Source organism: Musca autumnalis, unplaced genomic scaffold, assembly GCF_047663935.1.
Source record: "Musca autumnalis isolate F117 unplaced genomic scaffold, ASM4766393v1 scaffold_2, whole genome shotgun sequence".
NCBI classification, from domain to species: domain Eukaryota; kingdom Metazoa; phylum Arthropoda; class Insecta; order Diptera; family Muscidae; genus Musca; species Musca autumnalis.
The window spans coordinates 254,553,204-254,571,291 of NW_027411755.1; the positions used below are offsets into that span (position 1 = coordinate 254,553,204).

General features: G+C 37.0%; 1 protein-coding gene across 19 annotated transcripts in view; it reads right to left on the reverse strand.

Annotated features, from left to right (window-relative positions):
* The window catches only part of Wnt6 (Wnt oncogene analog 6), a 144,941-nt gene that overhangs the window by 20,411 nt on the left and 106,442 nt on the right, over positions 1 to 18,088 (reverse strand). The gene's annotated exons all lie outside the window — the stretch shown is intronic.

The following is an 18,088-nucleotide window of genomic DNA, read 5'->3' on the forward strand; positions in this document are numbered from 1 at the left end:
AGCTTGTATTGAAAAAGTTAATTCTAACGAAGTCCAATACACCCAACCAATAAGCTACGATCATTTCGCTGGTGGTTTAACTCAGCTCATCAGGCATATCGGATGTGAATGACTAGAAGACAAAGCCTGAGTTTGATAACTTTTATTGCAAATTTGCAGATATGAAGTCATCAAGTCAACCTACTCGTAGTGTTCTGTCTAGAATCATTTCTCAATACATACACATGTACAAATCGAAGGGGGTTTTCCTTCATGAATTGTAATGCCTTCCATTTCGGAAGTTTGATATGATAGATTGGCAGTGGCTCAGAACGCTAAGACCTCGACAACATTGTCTGTTTGTTGCAGAAGACCCAGCTGTTTACTGAATTCTTGTGACTCATTGAACGTCATTTGATCTCCAAGTCGACATTTTGAATTTTCAGAAACACTTCAAAAATTCCATCCCACTTCCCTAATGAAGTTCAACAACAATCTTAAACATAATTACAAAACGTGCAAATATTTGTTTCTATTTCGGAATTAGCCACTTTATGGATGTCACATTCCTGCAAATTCTAGCCGTTATATCTTGTTTTTATCAGTCATGCCATGGAAACTGTTAGAATGTCACAGAATTCTGCCTTAAACTCAATGACTCAATGAGAAGAATTTGTCATTCACAAAAAAGACAAGAAGAGAAAAACTATTTTTGCATTTTCATCTCCTCTTGAAATCTCTTGAAACTATTTCCAACAACTACTGCAAAATATTTCATTTAGTTGGACTACATTTAAATTGTTTAATCATGGTTGTTATACTCTAGCATTTGATATGTTGTTGTTGTTAACGTTGTTGCTGAAAACAAATTAACTTCATTATTATTCAGTGTTGACAACGGAGCTTTACATGAAACAGAAACAAAAAAAAAACAAATAGCGTTGAACAACGAAATAAATGTAACCAAATCAAGATCAAACTATACCATCCCAACAACCAACACCACCACCATTCATTCATCCGTCCATCCATCAGTTCAACCATTCAACAACATGCTACTATCATCGTCATCATCACCACCATCAACAATCAACAACAACTGAACAGGAGACATCGCATTGCTCCATTCCATTGCACTTGTTGTTTATATGCATCGCGCACACTCTCTTTTTTCTGGAAAGATGGAACGACATGTAATCGGACAGCACACCGCCGTACTGTCACTCTATTTTCATTTCCAGTCAAATTACACACACACACACATCTATATGAACACATATTACAACTATTTTTTGGGGTCTATAACGTACAAATACACTGAAAGAAACTAACTAGGATATTTACACAAACACATAATTGTTGAGGTGATGGCCCCTGGTCGAAGATTCCTTCGATTCAATCTGGTGCTTAGAACCGGCCGCCGTGTGATTGCAAGAGTCCTAAACCTATCGATAGCCACCCATATTTTATCAGAAGCCTGGAAACTTGGCAGGGTTGTTGCGCTACTGATGCTTGGTAAGGATGTCAGTAGAGGTGAATCGTACAGGCTGATTTCTCTTCTGCCACCAGTAGCAAATATTCTAAAGGCATCAGTCCTCCCCACGATCGGAGTTGTCCAACATCAACATTCACACATATCAGAAGAGGACTGAACCAGAGCTTCTACCTTTCAGAAATTCCACGCCCTCCAGATGGCATAGAGATTGTAATGTATGCGGATAATTGTAAGATATTGGTGTCGGGTCGATGTAAAGTGTGAGAGGTTAAATTTTTACATAGTTGACCTAGTACAGTTCTTCCACGAGAGGAATATGAAAATATCCGCAGATAAACAAAAGTTGTTCGCTTTTGTTGGAACAACAATATCTGTTTTTGTTCCAACAATTCATTTGTTTTGTTCAAGCATTGCAAATCCAAAAATACCATAGTTTGCTCCAAACATACAAAACGAAAACAACCTGCGAAATTCCTCAATATTGTAAAAATCATTGACAATACCTATGGTAGGAACTATCATAATCTAGTATTTTTTTTAAAAAAAAGTATTGTCAGCCCAGAAAACCTGTTACTGAAATTTTTGATTTGATCGTATATAATTCTCATATACACTTTCAACATAACTTTGGTACAAAGGTCACGTATATTATTATGAGCATTGACAAACATTACACATGGCCAGATTTTGTCAGCTTTAACTAAAAAGACAACAAATTGAATGAAGAAACCTAGTTATGTTTCCATTGCGCTCATCCTCCAAGCACCTACCCCGAGATAAGGAATACCATAAAACCATTACAAATATGAAAAGAAAACACAAATTACGACCAAAAACACTTCTAAGATTGTGGTGTAAATCACTCAACATTCAACACACAAAGAAGAATGAGAAAGAAGACACAAATAAACACAAGAATCTCATGGTGCACATATACAAAAAAATAACAAAAATAAGAATAAATCATACAAACAAAATTCACCAAATTGTTGTTTTCATCACGGCATCGAATACCGAGAGAAGAGAATAAATTTGTCGGAGAAAAGAGAATAATATTGTCCAGCAGACAAAAACTTGTGTTGAATATGACAACAAATATTGTTAGATATGACAAAAACAATTGTTGTAATTAACAAAAACGATTGTTGGACTCACAATACCACATGCGGAATTTAACAATATCCTTACAATGCATATTTTGCTCTTCGAATATTGTTGGATCAATCATATTTTTTTTCTCTGCGTGCACACTGTTCACCACTTGGACGACTAAAACAAGGCTCCCACTGAACATATTGGTAGATGGTGTACTGATTCCGACCACTAACTACCCCAAAATATTGTGTGGAACGTTTGATAACATGCTTAAGTCGTCCGTGCAAGTCACATCTATTTGCGATAAGATCAGAAGTCCTCAAGTCGCTGGCCGGTAGCACTTGGGGTGCTGACTAAGAAACCTTTTTTGACCTCTATGAAGCAATAGGCTGGTTTGTGGTAAGCTATGCGGCGCTATGTTAGCGCTATACAGTGGAAAAATATTCAACCCTGCCAGAATGTGGGCCTGAGGACTGTTCATGACACCAGTGGACCATCTTCAAGAGGAGGCAAAAGTTTTACCGGTGCATCAGCACAACAGGAAGTTGCCGATGTAGTACCTGCATGGTTGTTATCGCCGTGAGTATCCCTGTCACAATGTAATGGTAACCCCACTCACCTGCCTCCTGAGTCTTTATGCACGCAACTAGTCCATGTTGCAGCATTTTTGAGTCTGGATACACAGGAACCAGAACCATATAACAGAAATAATACACGAACGAACATATTTGCGTTGCTACAACAACAACAATAATATTTATGACGTCTACTGGCTACAGAGGACCTTTAATATGCCTTCTCTCTACAGATTACTTTAAAACTTCTTCTATCTATAAATTACCATTACGAGGCCTTTTGTCTACAGAATAATACATTCTGTCCATGGAAGTCATCTAAGCGGTTCTATCTAGAGAAGACTTTTGTGAGGTATTCTACCTATAGAAGACCTTTACAAGATCTACTATTTATAGAAGACCTTTGTTAGTGCCACCCGCCTTGTACACAGAAGGTCGTGGGTTCGATTCCCCGGCCAGGCGACATCAAATATTTTTCAACGATGACAAAATACCCCTTAGTAATATTGGCGACATCTTCTGAGTATTTCAGCCACGCAAGACTTCTCTACATGTGATGTCTTAGACACGCCGTTCGGACTCGGTGATAAAAAGTAGGTCCTGTATCATTAAGATAATATGAATCGGGGTGCATGATATGAGAAAAGTCTCCCTTGTCCCTTCTGGGATATTTGTCGAACAATTATTATATTATTTATGAAGTCGCTTGGATACCCTTCCAATCTCCGTATAGAAGACCTTTACGAGGTCACAAGGGTATCCAAGCTCCGGTCTCTGTCTATAGACGACCTTTATGAGGTCTTTTATCTGTAGAATACCTTTACGAAGACTTCTATCTATAGGAGGCCTTTATGAGGTCTTCCATGTATTGAAGACCTTATGGAAGGACTTCTACTTACACTGTGCAACAAAATGGAGGTGAAAGTCTGGGGCAGATATGCCGTCTTTTTCTGAACAAAAACAAGGTAACAAAAACAAGGTAAACGATCACGAAACCTCGACAAAATCGATTAGTTGTCAATAAAAGCCGTACCTAAAATTATCTGAGCGACATTTTTGCACAACATTTCGAAGTTGAAAAACGTCATCTTGTGGTACTTTTATAGCGGCTCTTAAAATAAAGGACGAAAGGGACATTGAAGGAAGCGAGTTAGAAGGTCGAAGTGCCCAACGAAAATAATCCTCATTCGATTTGACTGCAGACATGTCATCTCAAAAATAAGCTAAAACAACAGTGAACGCTAATTTCTGATGCCTTACAAGGTCTCTAGCAAAAACTTCATAACGCCATAACGCGGAAGTTCGACTCACGGCGGATCTGCCCTTCGGGATTCTTAATATACTCACCAAGGGTTTTCATCTCCAAAAGGAATTATCTTTGCCCCAAAATTTGTGTTCACAGTGTTATTGAAGACGTTTATGAAGTCTTCTGCCTATAGCATACCTTTAGGTTGCGTTCTACTTATTGAGTACCTATATAAGAACTTTTATCTATAGGAGGACTTTATGAGGCGTTATATTTATAGAAGATATTTATAGGGTCTTTCATCTATTTGAGGCCTTTACGACGATTTCTATTTATAGAAAACACTTTCCAGGTCTTCAATTTTTAGAAAAGTCTTATGAGGTCTTACCCAGAAGGGATATTCAGAGAGTCGGTCAATAAAGAAAAAACTGATGTCAGAATTAACGGAGAACTAATTAACGACATACGCTATGCCGACGATACCACACTACTATCAAACAGTATGTCTGGCTAACAAAATTAATAGATAAGCTAACTCAATGTAGTTAAGAATATGGCTTGAGAATAAACACGAAAAAGACCAAATATATGATTGTCAGCAGGAAAAACTCACACATAACCAACACATCATTGTTGATAAACAACGCTGAAATTGAACGCGTAAACAAATTTAAATATCTTGGAGTATTGCTTAATAAAGAATGGAGTACATCAACTGAAATAAAATGCCGCATAGAACAGGCCAAAGTGCTTTCTTCAAATACAGTAAATTCCTAACAAGCCATGATATAGCCCTTCCTACAAAACTGCTCTTTATTAAATGCTACGTTTGGTCCGTGTTGCTGTACGCAGCCGAAACGTGGACAATAAAATCTGTGGATGAGAAAAAACTAAAGCCTTTTGAAATATGGTTATATCGAAGAACACTCAAGATTACATGGACTGCTCGTACAACAAACGAAAATATTTTAAGAAGAATGAATGCTGATAGACAACTTCTGAAAATTATCCGAAGAAGAAAAACAGGGTACTTCGGCCACCTAATGAGGAACAACAAATACAAAATTCCACAAGGATTCTCAAAGGAACTATTGAGGGTAAACGAACCAGAGGGAGACGAGAAACTACATGGTTACGGAATATACAAGACTGGACACATATCTCCGATGAAAGAAATCTAATAAATGCTGCAAAATGTAGACAACTCACCATTACAGAATGAATATTATAAAAAATGCATGCACTAAATAGTAACATATTGTAATGTATGAACAAAAAAAAAATTGTGATCCCTAATACCCGAACACGGATTTGCAAATAAAGAAGAAGGTGAGGTCTTATGTTTATAGAAGACCTTGATGAGGCCTTCAATGAAAATAACACCTTTGTGAGGTATTCTATCCATAGATATACCTCCATGAGGTCTTCTGCCTATAGGATACCTTTACATGATGTTGTAACGTGGTTTTGTCGTCGGCTAAGGTAAGTTCAGTCGTGTCCAGGTTCTCCATAAAGATCCACTTAACCGTACGGAATGACAAGACTAGTATTCCCCCTTTTCGTTGGGATTAAATCGGGTTTTTACCGATTAAATACTACTATAGACTCGCTGGAGGATTGCCAGCTTGGGAGTTCGTGGTGAGCCAGCGGGTTATCCTGTGGACGGTTATATCTATATCTCTTCTAACGACTCGCTGAACGATTTGTAGATAATCGGGAACTTGATTACGGCTTGAAGACAATCGCGAACCTGTGGTTTAATGACGGTTCGTCGATAATCGGGTTACGAGATGTATTGCTGTCGATCGTGAGATCAACTGTCGAGGATAACGTATTCTGTGTTCGGCTGTATATGAACGGGAAGACGATGTTTTCGGTGTTCGGCAGTATATGTTCGGGAACGCGGCTTTTCTGCTTTCTGCTGTAGATATTCGGTAGCACGATGAGTCGGTGTCCAGCTGTAAATATTCGGAAAGACGATGTATTTTGTGTTTGGTTGTAGATGATCGGCAGCACGATGACTAATACCCATACGCCGAACCCATCGTGTTACCGAACATCAACAGCCGAACGCCGAATACATCGTGTTCCCGAACATCTACTGCCGAGCGTTCGGCTGTTGATGTTCGGTAACATGATGGGTTCGGCGTTCGGGTATTAGTCTAGGGCAATATTCTAGTTTCTACCGTGCACTACTGTTTTCTAACTACGGAACAGCTGTCACGAATGTCATGTAGTACAGCTGACTCGAAGGCTCTGTGGAACAGCCGACATGAATGTCCTGCGGAATAGTTGGCCCGAAGGTCCTGTGGAACAGCTGACCTGAAAACCCTTTTTATGTATCAACAAGAACAACCAACTCTATGACACCGACTTGTAAGTTGGCGGATTTAGAACAGGTTTTTATTGCTGATCCGCTGACCCGAAGGCACTGTGGAACAGCCGACATGAATGTCCTGTGGAACATCCGTCCCGAATGCCCTGTATAACAGCCGACATGAATGTCCTGTGAAACTGCGGGCCCGAGGTCCAGTGGAACGGCTGACCCGAAACCTCTGTTTATATATCAGCCACCACAACTTAATGGGTAGATCTCAAAAATAATTCCCAACACTATGAAACCGAGATATAAGTTGGCGGATTTATAACAGCTTTTTGTTCCAACCCGTGAAGCTAACTCCCAGCAGTAGTAAATTCCCCATCAGCATCCAACTCTGAAATATTAGAGTATCTCGAGGTATGAAGCACATGAAAATTGCTTGTTGTAGGCAATGACAGTGAATGTGTTGACGTTGCACTGAAATGCAATTCTCCCTTGTCAGATATGTTATTTCAATGCGGGCAGGTAGCAATGATGTGTGATTTCGTGTTTGTTGAAGGGCTGTTCCCGCATAACTGTAAGGAGATTCTTGATAGTAGTTCTTGTGTTATGTACGTGATCATCTTGTCACGTAACAATGTTCTATTTATTTAATACCTCTACGATGTCTCCTATATATTTCTAGCTATAGAAGACTTTTACGAGATTTTCAGTACTCAGACGTCAATTAGGAATTAGCATGGTATTGCCGAAAATATCGTTTCCTACTTTCTTTATGCGATGTTTTTCCTGTGTACCGACTGTAATTGTAATTGCCGGACCATAAGAGAGATAACTTAAACGCTGCTAGCTTGCCTCATTATTTTGGTGTGGTATATGGTGATGTTGTGTTGTTGATCGCTGGGTTTTGATCTTTTTAATGTGTGTAGTTGTTGCCGCTGCAGTTGTTGTTGTTGGTGTTGTTGTCTATTAGCGGCGCTTTGTATTTTACAGCGGGAAAAAGCCATTGTCATGTTGTGCGCTATGTAAAGCAAGTGTTGACATGTTTAGTTAAACAAACTGAATTAAGTTTTTAAATATTACCGAGACAGGCCTACACACCACGTACGACCACGACAACGACTACCACGATGGACAAGTCGCGTACGTACGTAGAAAAATTTGCAAACATATTGGCGGTGATGATGATGACTGTCTGTTCTCTCGTCGTCCAACTTTGCATAAATAAAATGGGGAGCAATAACTAACATTAACACTGAATAAATTAATAATACGAACGGCAACAACAACAACAACTACACCAGGCAACGATGAAAAACTACAGAATACTTAACGATCCAATTTATTATCAGATATGCCAAAAGAAACGGAACGGAGGAATGTAAAATCGTCAAATGTTGTTGTTGGTGTTGTTGTGGACGTCAAAAGCCCAAGCTCAATGTAAATTAAACGGCTGTAACTGTCGCGTTAATAAATTCATACAAAACACCCATTTGATATTTGCAAAATTAAGCATGCAACCAGATGACAAAATTGGTAACAATTAAATGGCTTAACACGAGTTTTAATGGTAGGTATTTCGGATGGAGGTTGTTGCAAGTGAATAACAATTACAAGAAAGAGACAGGGGGAAAATTATAAAAATTCTGAAAACATTTCACTAGCTAACTCGATTCGTAATTCGGATTAAAGGAAGTACATTCTATTGTCCATGAACTTTCCTGAAGCGACAAGTGGAGCCTTTCCTAATGTCAGTCAATACAGTCTGGTCCTCAATGAAACGGGACGTATAGGATTAGATGTCCGAATGACTTACAGAATATAGTAAGATATGTGACTCATAGTAATTAATAATGGTTTTAGACCTCTTAAGAGCAATTTGCAATTTTTACTGCTGGTAGTCACAAATACAACGAAAAACTATAGTAAGCAATGCTTCGCCGGTATGGTCCGCAAATACGAAAGCAAAGACACGGATTAGTATTCAGACCTGCAAGAACGCTGCCACGAGAACTGCAATAGATTGCCTCCTCATGTCTTCAGAGGATAATTTATATAGGGAAAAACTACACTTTGGGAGTAAAATATATTAAAATGTTACAAAAATAACCATGTTCTAACCAAATCAAATTAACATTTGAGTAATTGAGTGGTTGGAAAAGTTTCCCACGAAAAATCGCCAACACAGATTGATTTTTGTTTTGGTATAGGTCCCATATATTTTTTATACCCTCCACCATAGTATGGAGGGTATATTAAGTTTGTTTTTCCGTTTGTATCGCATTGAAATACTCATTTGCGACCCTATAAAGTATATATATTCTTGATCAGGGTAAAATTCTGAGTCGATCTGTGCAAGTCCGTCCGTCTGTGGTAATCACTCTAGCATCCACAAAAATGGAGATAGAACGCTGAAATTTTGGGAAAATGCGTCGTTTGTTTGCAGGCAGGTCAAGTTCGATGATGGACTATATCGGCCTACGTTTTGGTATAGCCCCCATATAACGGTACCCCCCGATTTACGGTATTTTGCCGTTTTTACCTACATTTTCAGACCGATTTACCTCTAATTTGACATGTAGGGCTCTTAAGCGTCACTAAACTTTTATAACAAAACTTATGGACATAGGTCCACGTTTTGGTATAGCCCCCATATAACGGTACCCCCCGTTTTACGGTATTTTGACGTTTTTAGCTACATTTTCAGACCGATTTATCTATAATGTGAAATTTAGGGTTCTTAAATGTCAATAAACTTATATAACAAAAGTTGTGGACATAGGTCGACGTTTTGGTATAGCCCCTATATAACGGTACCCACGATTTACGGTATTTTGACGTTTTTAGCTACATTTCAGACCGATTTAGCTATAAATTGACATTTAGGGTTCTTAAGTGTCAATAAACTTATATAACAAAACAAGTGGACGTAGATCAATGTTTTGGAATAGCCCCCATATAACGTTACCGCCCGATTTCAGTTATTTTGACAATTTAAGTCGCATTTCTAGACCGAATTAGCTATAATTTGATTTTCGGTATTTTGACATTTTTACCTACAAGTTTTAACCGAATTAGCTGTCATTTGAACATTTGACATTTAAAGTTCTTAGTGGTCACCACACCTCTCCACCAAAATTGTCTGCAATTTTGGGAAAATGCGTCTTTTGTTTGCAGGCTGGTCAAGTTCGATGATGGGCTATATCGGTCCACGTTTTGGTATAGCACACATATAACGGTACCCCCGATTTACGGTATTTTGACGTTTTTAGATACATTTTCAGACCGATGTAGCTATAATTTTACATTTAGGGGTTTTAAATGTCAATAAACTTATATAACAAAACTTGTGGACATAGTTCCACATTTTGGTATAGCCCCCATATAACGGTGCCCCCCGATTTACGGTATTTTGACGTTTATAGCTACATTTTCAGGTCGATTAAGCTAAAATTTTACATTTAGGGTTCTTAAGTGTAAATAAACTTATATAACAAAAGTTGTGGACATAGGTCCACGTTTTGGTATAGCCTCCATATAACGGTACCCCCGATTTATGGCATTTTGATTTTCAATTTTCAGTAATTGGCAATTTTAGCTACAATTTTTAACGGAACTAACTGTAATTTGACATTTGTAGGTTGTAGTGGTCACCACACATCTGCATCAACAATTTTCAACATAGCCCAATATAACGATACTTACCGATTTTCGGTACTTTGAGGATTTTACTTAATATGTTTAACCACGTAGGTCCATGTTTTGGTATAGCCCCAAAACAAACCTCCCGATTTTCCGTACCTTAGCTTTATTTTTTGGACGAACTTTCTGTTATTTGAAATTTAAAAGCCAACAAAAATTCTGCAAGAAAAATTGTTCATTTAAGTTCATATTTTCGTATAGCCCACATACCTCCGAACTAGCTGTTAATGAAATTTGAAGTTCCCACGTTATGTGCCGATTTTCGGTATTTTGAGGATTCTAGCTAAAATTTTTAACCGAATTAGGAGTTATTTGACATTAAAGGCTCCCATCAAAAACTGACAACATAGGTCCATGTTTTATTATAACCCCTATACAACGGTACCTCCCAATTTCTCGCCCACCAAAAATTGTCAACATACATAGTTAGATATAGGCACCATAAAAAAGGGCCTCCCGAATGAAGCATTTTATGTACATTATCTGACATTTTAACGTACCCAGTTAAAGTTGAGGACAGGAATGAAAACTAATTATTCCATTTTAGTTCAGAATATTTTATGGTGGAGGGTATGAAAAGTTCGGCCCAGCCGAACTTAACGCTTTTTTACTTGTATTTATTTAGGGGTTTCAGTAGTCAGAAAACTTACGCACAAACTTGATACAAGTTCCAAACGTATACCAAAATGTTATTTATGTTGACGGCTTTTAGACATTTTCAAATCGATTGTTAGAAACATGTTCACGAATTTGCCTCTTCGGGCCATCAACATGGTCCCCTTTCCTTTGGAAAGTTTGACAGTTTTTCTCCTAAATGTGTACGGTTTGAAATACGACAATTTGTTGTTTACAGCGACTTGAAAAAAATCACTTTGAATTTACTTGTGAACATTTTCGACCGACCATTTTTCACAAATTTTGACGTCGATCAAAACTTTGTATGTTGAGAAAGGACCATCATATAGCGCTATGAACATCTGGTGTAATGAATTCAATCGTGGCCGACACTTGCCAAAAAACGAAGGTCGTGAGGGTCGTCCAAATAGGGCGTTGTGCCAGAAAAACATTAAACCGTGCGTGAACGGATAATGCCAGATGGCCATGTTATATACCGTGAGATAGCCTGAGATGCCTGGCCGCAAAGATGTGGTTTCCTTGTTAGATCCCGCACAATTTCACAATCGCTCTAAAAAAGGTAAACAAGTAAAATACAATCGCAGAGCTTTAAGATCGTCAGAGGTGAGGAATCATGGATCTGTGCATATGAGTCTGATACAAAACAGCAATCGAGCCTGTGGGTCTTCGAAAACGAGCCAAATCCAACAAAAGTTTTTCAGTGAAGATACACTTCGAAGCAAATGGTCGCCTGTTTCTGCGGCTAAACTGACCATGTGGCAACTATACGGCTTGAGGAACGTAGGACAGTTAATTATGAGTTGTACAATACAATTCGTTTGCCTGAAGTCTCCTGAGAAATTCAAAAAACGAACAAGAGAAGACGAATCATTGTGCACCATGACAATGCGAGCTTACAAACATCGATTCATACCAGCGTATTTTTGACCGCATAAATCGCGAAATTAATTGGTCATTCGAAGTACAGCCCTGACTTGGCACCCAATGACTTCTTTTTATTCTCGCATATCAAAAAATGGGTGGTCACGAAACGTTTAAAAAACATCTTTTGGAGGAGTGGAAAAGGTGCTTCAACAATTGGTTTGAGCGCATGAAAAAGTATATAAATCATACTGGAGAATACTTTAGAGAATACTATTTTTGATGTTAAATATTTACGTTTACATTACTAAGCCAGAATCTTCTATAGTATTTCTCGTATTTTAAATTATATACCGTGAGATAGAAGCATGGAAGAAATGCCTAAGCTTCCACCAACTCTATGTGGTGTAACTGATCAATTATATTTTTAAAAACTTATTTTACAGAGCAGTATTTTATCCAAATGTACCCGGACGAAATTAATCCTGGGATTCGAGATTTGAGAAACCCCAAAAAGGTTTTCAAGATTTGGTATCGCAATCCCTACTCAAAAGTAAAAACTATTTAAAATTACAGATGAGATTTCTAACTCACGAGTTGAGTACAAACATAAATAGTTTGGGCGCAGGATAACTATAGAAAAATGTGACTGACATGGTTCAACCTTTACGTAATTACGCATTGTAAAATTTTTCACATTTAAATCAAGTTCAAAGATGGACTATATTGGATATCGAGTTTAAGGATAATTTCTGATAATTTACCAGAGGTTACGAGGATTACCTCTGGTAATCCTAATGATAATGATATCATACGGTACAATGAAAGATCTAGTTCCCTATATAGTTCCAATCGATCGCACTGCTTGTATTTTTTTCTTGTTAGTATTATTTCCCGAAATTTGGCCACGAAATGTTGCGAAAATTATGTTCGCAAAATCCCAGAATGGTGCTTTTAATAAAAGAAGTAAGGAGATTCGATTTTATTCTCGAAGCCCCTGTTGTATTTCAGCTAGTCTTTGTTAAAACAGTATAATTGTATTCTCCATACTCGTTCGATGTGTTTTGATTGGATTTGTTACGAGTATAATGAGGATCACTGTACACTTAAGTCCGATACTCCTCTTAATATTTTTTTATATCCTCCACCATAACATGGGGGTATATTAAGTTTGTCATTCCGTTTGTAACTACTGGAAATAATCATTGTAGACCCCACAAACTATAAATTGTACATCGATATAGCCATGTCCGTCCGTCTGTGGAAATCACTCTAGCGCCCGAACGCATTGAAGTAGGTGGATGAAATTTTGGTGGATGACTTTTGGTATTGAAAGCGGGCTACGTAGGTCCACGTTTTCGTATAGCCACCATACAAAGTGACGCGTGACGCTTCGTCGTTTTAAGGAATGTTTAAGATATTTGTCCCATTTTACCACCGAATCGGTTGTAATTTGGTATTTTGTGTTTCCAGAGGCTGAAAAACATTTCTACCAAACTTTGTTTATATAGGTCCACGTTTTGGTATAGCCCTCATATAAAGCCCCATATATAGTACTCGTCACTTTAAGGTATTTGGAATGTATTAGTCCCATTTGACAACAGAATCGGTTGTAACTTTGTATGTTGTGTTTCCAGAGGCTAAGAAACGTTTCCACCATAAAATGTTTATATAGGTCCACGTTTTGATATAGCCCCCATAGGACGATATCTCCCGATTTTCGGTATTTTGAAGGTTTAGCCTCATTATCACACCGAAATGGCTGAAATTTGGTATTTAATCTTCGTTGGGAGTATACAATTTTCCCTAGAAGGTATAGGTCCACGCCTTTATATAGCCCCCATAGAACGGATCCTCCCGATTTTCGGTAATTTGAAGGTTGTGGCCACATAAATCCATGGCTGAAATTTGGTATTTGGCCTTCATTTGGGGTATTAAACGTTCCATATGAAATTTGTTGGCATATGTCCACGCCTTTATATAGCCCCCATAGAATTTACCTTCCGATTTTCGGTGTTTTGAAGGATGTGGTCTCAATATTCCTCAGAAATGGCTGATATTTGGTATTTAGTCTTCGTTAAGGGTATAAAACTTTCCCCAGAAACTTGTCAGTACAGGTCCACGCCTTAGTATAGCCCCCATAGAACGGTACCTCCTCATTTCCAGTATTTTGAAGGTTGTAACCTCAATATCCCACCGAAATTGCTGAAATTGAATAGTTAGTCTTCGTTAAAGATATACAACTTTCGCCTGAAATTTGTCGGTATAGGTCCACGCCCTCATATAGCCCCCATACAACTATACCTCCCGATTTTCGGTACTTTGAAGGTTGTGACATCAATATCCTACAGAAATGACGGAAATTTGGTAGTTAGTCTTCGTTGGGGTTATGCAACTTTCCACCTGAAATTTGTCGATGTGGGTCCGTGTCTTCATATAGCCCCCATAGAATGGTACCTCCTTATTTTCGGTATTTTGAAGATTGTGACCGAATTTACTGAAATTTTGTAGTTAGTCTTCGTTAAGGATATACAACTTTCGCATGAAAATTTTCGGTATAGGTCCACGCCCTCATATATCTTCCTATTTTCGGTATATTTGGTATTCACTTCAATACAGTTCGTGGTGGACGGTATAAAAAGTTCGGCCCGGCCGAACTTAACGCTTTTCTTACCTGTTTTCCGTTAACATCTAAACTTACAACGGTATATACACTTTAAAACAACTATTTTGTTTTATCGAAACGACGGTTTAGACGAAAACCTTTCAGGAAACTTCATTTTAGCAGGATCCTTCCTTATGTACGTCTGTTAGCCCAAACAGTGCGTTCAAAATTTCGCATTCCGTATAACCTTTTCTAGCAAAATTACAAAAAAGCTGGCTTTTAGTACTAGAGCTTTGCACAAATACTAAATCGGCTTGACATACCGCAGTTCTTTGCTTTATAATAAAAAAATTTGATCTGCATCTATTAGGTCTTTTCCAGGAGCAATATTTATCAATGGTGGATTTGTCAGGTACGAATCCACATTTATGGCCATAGGCTTTAATCGTTCACTCGAGGTCCTGTAGTGCGATTCTCTAACACGTTTTTTGAGTTACCAAACAAAAAATCGTTAAAATTAAAATGCTTATGAATTGGGTAAATAACTGTATTTTTCGGTAAATTAGCGACCAGAAGAAAGTAGTCTTCTACCGATAGCAACAGTGCTGTCAACTTTTATTTGAACTTTTCATTCATAATTTAGCGTTTTAATTTTACCGACACTTGTCGGTTAGATTCCGCGTGTAGTATTGTTAGTCCAACAATCGTTTTTGTTAATAACAAAAATATCCAACAATAGTTTTTGTCTGCTGGACAATATTATTCTCTTTTCTTCAACAATTTTATTCTCTTATCTCGGTATTCGATGCCGTGGTGAAACAAAAAAACAACTTTAGTGGGTATTAGTAGTATGAGTTCCCCCTATCTTTGTTTTTTAATTTTATCTTTGTTCTTCCTTTTATTTGTTTCTTTTTTCTCATTTTTCTTTGTGTTTTGATAGTTCAGTTACAACACAATCTGAGAGTTATGTTTCTTCATTCAATTTGTTGTCTTTTTAGTTAGACATGGCAAAACCTGGTCATGTGTAGCGTTTGTCAATGCTCATAATATTATACCTGACATTTATACCAAAGTTATGTGGAAAGTATATATATGGAAAGTGTATATATACGAACAAATCAAAAATTTCAGTAACAGGTTTTCTGGGCTGACAATAGTTTTTGTAAAAATTCTAGATTATGATAGTTCCTACCATAGGTATTGTCAACGATTTTTACAATATTGCGGAATTTCACAATTTGTTTTTGTTTTGTATATTTTTGGAGCAAACTGTGGTATTTTTGGATTTGCAATTGCAATGCTAGAACAAAACAAATGAATTGTTGGAACAAAAAAATGTTTGGAACAAAAGCGAAAAATTATTTTTTCTCTACGTGCAATTAAACAAATGAGTTAGAGAATCGCACTACTGAAATCTTACTTATAGACAAAAAGGAGCAGACTTATTGCCCTTTAATTTAAGTTTCTTTTATCTTTGGAAAGGGTTATTTTATTTTTATCTCTTTTCTTTTGGAAAGAACATTGAATGCCCACATTCCAATTATCGGGTATGCGTTCAGTCGGTTTTTTGCTGTCTCTACCTTATCCTGGCCGGGCACTTTATGCCGCTTTGTTCTCCCCGGTAGTAGTACCCAAAATAACAAAATTCCTTTTTTTTTGGCAAGTTGATACTTCTGAAATAAATAAATTTCGGATGTATAGTTCGTATTTTATCTTTATATAGATACAATTCTCAACTTCAACCTCTATTCGGGTTTCTTATTTTGTTTATGTTACAGGTTGGGCGTCCGTCGGCATACCGGGCTGATACTTTTCTGGTGAATATAATTTTGTTTGTTCTTCCGACTGATGCCTTCTTACCCTTTTCTTCGAATACATGTCCGATTACTATGTAAGACATTCGGAAGAAAATTAGGTTTATGTAAACGTTATATTTTGATCAAATTTGATGGTAATTAATGAAATTCTCACCGTATTTGCCACTCTGCAAAATGAGTCATGATGTTGTGAAGAATTTCACCATTGAATGCCATGAACTTTAAAGAGTAATATTTTGTTTTTTTATTTTTTATTAAGCTGGAATTTTAGGAATTTTAAATATAATTTATTGGTAATATTTATGCAAGAAATATGTTTAGCTTGTGGTTAAATGGTTTAATTAAACTTTTGCTTTTTTCTTCTTCTATTCATTATTAATTAATTATCGTGAATTTTGGAAATATTTGAATAATTTACTGTTGCTAAGCTCTTCATATTTGAACTAATTTTCTTGTTAGCCGTCTTACCGCATTTTTGTGGTTTTAGTTTGGAATTTGACGGAAGAAGTTTATTGTTGTTTATTATTTCACAATGAATAGGTAAGCGATTGGTAAGTGAAAGGGAAAGAAAATATGGTGAGTTACAACTATTGGTCTTAATTTGAATTACACTGTGCAACATTTTTAAGGTGATCTTGTGCAAACAATTCGAACTGAGGATTTTTTGAAAGTTCTGACCCAAAGGACAAGAAACCCTAGTTGGGTTTTGTTGTGTCAGATCCAGCTCGGGTTTTATGGCCCCATCTAAACATGGTTAAATATTGAGTTTTTAAAGAAATTCGGGGCTATATCTCTGAAACCAATGCGAATCTTCTTCTGACCTCTGAAGCAAATTTGTAGATAAGGACAAGAACAAAATATTTGGAGAAATAATGAACTCAAAAGACTACATTTATTGCCTCAAATTTCAAAATATATGCAAAAATTCCACAATTTTTATACATTTCGCACCGTATCTCCAAAACCGTTAACTTATCTGAATATTTTCTTTTGGAAAAATATTCCCTGGAATTTAATACACAACTCTTCAGAACATGTCATTGTCATAAAATGCCTCTTTGCCGTTGTTTTCAGTACATTTTTCAACGACGATTTAATAAAAATGTCAATAATGTAGTGAAATCCGAAATGCGAAAATAAACTGTTGGTGTGAACTGTGTGTGAAATACGTGTTGTAAAAGATATGATGCAAAATACCACTGAAACAACATGAAGGAAGCATTATAGAGTTTCTGGATGTTCTAAAGAATTATTGAGAACTTTATTTGGAAGATTTTTGCAAAAGGTTACTTGGTTCAACTCCCAATATTTTAGCCAATACTGCCCAGAATTTCGGCAATTATGTAAAATTTTCCATATTTTATAGATTTTGATGCCCTAGATGCAGTTTTTTTATGTGTTTTTTTTCAAAAAATAAGTTCTACTAGTTAAGGGCTAAAATATTGCTAAAGACAGCAAGGCCAAATTCCTATTCGTTTCTGAGATAAAGGCCTGATAAATGCAAAAAAGTGTAGATTTAACCCGGTTTAGAGGAGGCCATAAAATCCGAACTGGATCTGACAGGACAAAACCCTACTAGGGTTTTTGTAGTCTAAATATGTACTTTCAAAAAATGCATATTAGAAGTTGTTTGCATTTTCAGTGTTGCATAGTGTTATTATAGTGGAATTCCTATCATTCATAATGGCGAGTGACCTACAAGTTGAACGAAGTTTAAAGATGTTTTAAGAATTATTAAAATTTTGGGATAATAATTA